The following is a 6,054-nucleotide window of genomic DNA, read 5'->3' on the forward strand; positions in this document are numbered from 1 at the left end:
ACAATCTCATCATCACTGGCAGGCACAGCACTTAATTCAGCATGTGTTCGTGTTTGTGTGTGCTGTCTGTGTCACTCATAGCACGTGCCTATATCGTGCACTGTATCGTGATAAATATCGATACCCTTTTATCACCCAGGCCTATGCTTATATTTATTGCGTTTAAACACGTCTATGAAAGACTGTATTACTCTACTGTGTAAAAAAAGAATCACAATGCTGAAAAAGCATTTGAAATCAAAATAAATGATAATGAACAATGATAAATGTTGTGTTTGTGGAAATCCGGCTTAAAAACAAAAATGCACTGCATAATCAAACATTTAGGTAAGATACACGCTTTGCTAAGTACTAAGTACTTTACTTTAATACTAAGTACGCTTTGCTTGGCCATTTGTTGGGATAAACAGGAAAGTGTGTCCAGCTGAATTCTATCGGTGATCGTATCGGCAGATACTGCTTTCTGTGATCGGCCTCAAAAATCCTGATCGGAGCACCCCTACTAAATACCTTTTCAAGTTAATCAAATCTGCAAGTTATGCCAGTGTGTTAGATGTTATTGGCTGTTGTCTTAATAAATTTTTTGAGCGTCTTGTGCCAGGAAAGTCTGACCTGCTGTGTTTTTCTGAGGTAATTGAGGGAAACTGAGGATGTTCAAGTGCTCTATTAAAGGTGGGGTAAGCGATTTTTCAAAAACGCTTTAGAAAACTGATTCGGGCCAAATAGCAAAACAAACTTGTAGCCAATCAGCAGTAAGAGGCATGTCTACTCATGATGTGGAGGAGAGAGAGTTCAGTGCACAGGACGGACATTAGCCGAGCGACAGAAAGATAGAGATGGTTTTGCTTTGTTTCACAGAACTAATCGTTGCCTGGGTTGTGTACGTATATGTGGGACGGAGCTATCAAAATAGGGGCGAGACCCTTTTGGGGTAGGGGCGTGTTTGTTTTGGTGATTTCAAATGTCAACATTGGCTACCAGAAATCACTTACCCCACCTTTAAATGATGGAAGTGTTTTTGTCTCTCCTCTGATCTTTCAGGATGCATAGCCTCTGTGTGCTTGTAAAAAAGATTAGCTTGTTAGTGACTGTTGCCATTTGTACTTCTAATAACTGAAGGGACTTCTGGGAATGTTCTTTAACTTTTTTCCTGTATAGATTAGGCTATACAGTACTTACTAGTTTTTACATGCAAAAACATACATTTGCCAGAATTTTGAAGTAAAATTTTATGTGATGTTAAATAATTAACACATTTTCAACATTTAGCTATGGTAACCAGTTAACAGGTATTTACTGTAGCATTTGTACAGTATTTTTCTGTACAAATTACCACCATTCTTTTTTGTGCATATGTTGTAATTTAGCCCTGTTGAGCTAGTTCATCAATATTCAGTGGAAATTACTGAATGTTACTACGGAAAAAACAAAACAAAAATCAAAACAGCACTTTTACCATTTGAATTGAATTGTGTTCAATTGCATTGTGTAATGCCAAAATGCTGATTAAAATACATGACTAAAAATAATGAAAAATATTAGTATTATCCTCTATTATAATTTTGAAATCACTATTGACCAAAAATGTCCAATTAGCAGAGGCGGACAGTAACTAAGTACATTTACTTGAGTATTGTACTTAAGTACACTTTTTGAGTATGTGTACTTTACTTGAGTATTATTTTTTCTGGAAACTTATGACTTTAACTTCACTACAAAAATGAACATTATGTAAAGTTGCTTGGCCTCATTGCTTAACCTTGTGTAGGTGTTTCTAGAGCCTCCACTTCAAGCCAGAAAATGTAATAAATAATACTTAAGGCTACACATACACATTGTTACTGACCATTTGGAAAAAAAAAAAGTATTTATATTTTTATGAAATGAACATAAAACCTAAATATTTTCTGAATTCAATTGTAATGAATGTGTTGAAAACAACGGCAGTTTCAAAATCAACAATATTGCTGTTATATAAATATAGGAGCGGTGTGCCTCAAGGTTCAGACATGGGCCCCATGTAAATTCAAGCCATGATAGGCAATGTAAAGCAAACATGTCCTGGCATCTCTCTGATATTGTTTACATAGATAAAGACTGTTTAGCCAACAATATACCACATAATTAACCCACTTTGGCTAAACAGGATTTAACTTTCACAAAATTCGTAGCTTGAATGTTCACATAATGTTGATTTCTGTAGACAACTTTCTCTTTCTGGGGTTTGAAATATTGTTGGGCATACATTTGCTTTTCTCTTTGTTTAATTTTAATTATTATAATTTTAAGTGCTTGCCATATTAAGTCCTTTTCTCCACCCTCACTATGTAATCTTAACATCAAGTGTCTCCATATAAATTTCAAGTCCATGTAAATGAACCTGGGTAAAGGTAGCCTTTAAGGTAGATTTATGGTTCTTGTGGTAGTTCATAGTCCATTAGGTTTTAATCACTATGCAGCTTGTGTTTAGGTAGCAATTCTGTGACCAACACTGTATCAGTGTCTTAGTTGATGTTTGAATAAATATCAGTAGCCTTTACACTAAGATTGAGTTGAAAGATTTGTCATGCTATACAACTGGCTATTTTATAGTCATCTATCCAATTCTTAGCATGTTATTAATTGTAATTGCTATGTGAAACAATGTTTATGGGTGACATGGAAAAATAAATCAAATTTTCTGCTTGAACAAGGTTTATTTGTAGCATCAAACCAGTTTGCTTTGCCTTTTCAATAGAGGGAAAAAGAGCAGTGAATGAGCCAGAACAGTCACTGTCGCAGTTTAAAATTAGATTAGCTTTTAATCGATTGCTTGTTTGTGGCTACAGGCCATTTTATTAGCTTATTTTGGGTTCATCACAATATCCTGTATGAATCAACCAGCAAATTTCCTGAGCAATATTTTAACCTGAAGTAATCTTGACTTGCTCGGTCCTGCTTCTGGCCTTTGTTCACTGTATATAAACAGATATGAACCAATTAATTAAGGTCTCAAGTTGAGCTTGGTTGGAATGGCACTCTATATTAAGTTAGATTTATGAAAGCAGGATTTTAACTCCTTGACATGTATTTATCGTAACGTTAAGATGTTGCTGTCGTCTTCTGTTAAGTATGTTTAGGACTATAGTGCTGTTTCTTGCTCTCTTATTATGTTGAGACAATCTTGAATGTGGATTCAAATCCCTTCTATCCCTTTTTCATTTTCCAATGCTCTGGCTCCCACATTTGTCATGTGATTTGAGTGTTAGGTTGTATTATGGGAATCTATCCACACAGGCCTGAAATGTGGTGTCGTCAGGTTTCATAATCATTGTAAATAGTCATTTATGCTTCTGTCAGTGCACATAGACTAAATTCTGACCTCTGCAGTGATCAGCTTCACAGCATCCTGCAATCTTAGACTAGTTCTACGTAGAATTTAAAGTCGGCATGAAATCTATTTTCCTAATGCATGTTATTGATCTTGGTGTGAATGATTTGTGCATGTATCTGTTTCTTCGTATTTTTGTAACCTTGATCAAACTCCGTCTATCTGTGAATACTACAGGCTTACCTCTGACAAATGCAGCACTTTTCCAATCATAGGCCACTTAACCCTTCTTTTCAAGCTGGCATTCAGATCTTCCACCATTTTTAAGTGTAACAGCCACATCTCAAAATCCAATCAACAACCGACAGGTAAAACCTGTCCCTGCCCTACATTTTTTTTTTTCACTTTTTTCGATAATCCTTGTCTCTCAGAAGTATATCATAATATGGAAGAAACAATCTGCCACCACTTCTGTTTCATTGCGACTTTAAAGGGATAGTTCACCCAAACTAATTAATTACTCACCCTCATGTCGTTCCAAACCTGTAAGACCTTCGTTCATCTTCGGAACACAAATTAAGATATTTTTGATTAAATCCAAGACCTTTCTGTCCCTCCATAGACAGCAAGGATACTACCACGGTCAAGGCCCCTACATTTTTTTTTCTTCACTTTTTTCGATAATCCTTGTCTCTCAGAAGTATATCATAATATGGAAGAAACAATCTGCCACCACTTCTGTTTCATTGCGACTTTAAAGGGATAGTTCACCCAAACTAATTAATTACTCACCCTCATGTCGTTCCAAACCTGTAAGACCTTCGTTCATCTTCGGAACACAAATTAAGATATTTTTGATTAAATCCAAGACCTTTCTGTCCCTCCATAGACAGCAAGGATACTACCACGGTCAAGGCACAGAAACGTAGCAAGGACATCGGTAAAATAGTTCATGTGACATCAGCAGTTCAACCGTAAGTTTATGAAGCTATGAGAATACTTTTTGTGCGCAAAGAAAACAAAAATAACTACTTTATTCAACAATTCTTCTCCTCCTCATCCCGTCTGGAGTGACGTGCTGCCATTACAGAGACAGTATCACGAGTCGCATGCACGCTCTTCCACATCATGTAAACAACGCATGCGCATGGCGCTGCGGCTTACGTAACATGCAAATGCTTCGCATGTGTTGTTTGCATGAACTGTAGCGCGCGCATGCGTTGTGATACTCTCTCCACAATCACCTGGATTTTACTCGCCGCGTCCGCACGAGCGCAAAGGTGCACGCGCCGAAAATGACGTCATCGTGGAGTGGGCGGCCGTGCGCGTTGAGTGCGCAAGGCCCCTTTTCGCGTGGCGGTGTGCACAGCATTTTGTAACTTCAGGGCGACTGGCCAAACAGCCACGTCTTTACCAACATCTTTATGAATCGCACGAAGCCTGATGTGAAGTTCAAACTCCATCTGCTGATTTTTGAGGGACAATAATAGATTTTTTTTTCATAGGTTTTTCAAGGCTTTTTAAGTGAAGTGCGTTTAATTCTTATCGTATTTAAAAATTGAATTCATTAAGATAGGATTTTACACTATTTGCTTAATGTTGTTCTGTATATTGTTTGATGAGAAATAAAAGCAAAAGCTGAGGGGTTTTTTGTTGGTGGTGTACCATTATCAGTCGTCTTCGCAAATATACACGATCACTACTCTAAACTGACAGTGACAGACAGTGATTAACCTCATTTTGTGATGGACGAACACAACCACCTGATCACATTTATATTAAGCATGCAATTTGCGCTTGTCCATAAATTACATTTACAAAGCGAGCCTACAATACCATAAATGAACTTTTTTTTTCGTAAAAGTAGGTACCTGATTAATGAAATTAATGAAATTATTAATTTTATTGTTGTTCAATTTAGTTTTATTAGTTTCATACATATTATTTCCATATACAGTATATTGAGATTATTTGTTTTGTACAAATAATCTCAAGCTTTAAAGGGGTTTTACATGGTTCTTTGATTGTAGTGTGGGTATGGTGAAGTGTAGCTACTATAAACAGACATGTGTCCTTCAAATGAACCCACAACCTAAGCAAAGTTCTTCTCACCGCAATTTCTACCAAGGAGGACAATCCAACACCCCCCACCCCCATTATTTTGGGCTGCTGTATATATATATATAAAGTTATGCCATTTTACAAACATATATAATGTTTGTAAAATGGTACAGCTTTTTAAATATCCAAGTACATTCTTAATATCAGTCAGTCAAGCATTATAATATGATAATCAAGTATTATTTAATAAGAGAAGTTTAGTAATGACAATTAAAACTTGGTAACCATGAACTTAGGACTGGTGCTTTTTTTGGTCATTCAGTGTTCCTATAAAAAAAAAACGAACAATAATACTGATAAGATATTATTATTATACGAATTCTACTAATAAGAACAATATAAAAACGCACTAAGGATTAATGCGCTACTGGGTTCATGAATATTAATCAGGTTGTGTGCATTTGCTCGAATAATAGGTGAGCACCAGCCAATGAGATTGTCGTTTGCGCATTAGTTCCGCCTACTACAGGAAAACCCGGCAGTTCTTAAAAGTTGAAGAATTCCAAAGGAACTCCGTTATTTTTACAGGAAAATACAACAAAGTATATCGTTTACATGTAGCGCATCAATTCTGCATGTTATGTAAGACTCTCTCTCGCACTTTGCGCGTGTGAGAGAAAGCG

General features: G+C 36.4%; 1 protein-coding gene across 1 annotated transcript in view; it reads left to right on the plus strand.

The window, feature by feature from the left end:
- The window catches only part of LOC107747040 (clathrin heavy chain 1-like), a 38,548-nt gene that overhangs the window by 8,746 nt on the left and 23,748 nt on the right, over positions 1-6,054 (plus strand). The window lies entirely within an intron of this gene.

Source organism: Sinocyclocheilus rhinocerous, unplaced genomic scaffold (assembly GCF_001515625.1).
Source record: "Sinocyclocheilus rhinocerous isolate Xijiao unplaced genomic scaffold, SAMN03320098_v1.1 scaffold708, whole genome shotgun sequence".
In the NCBI taxonomy this organism is placed as follows: Eukaryota; Metazoa; Chordata; class Actinopteri; order Cypriniformes; family Cyprinidae; genus Sinocyclocheilus; species Sinocyclocheilus rhinocerous.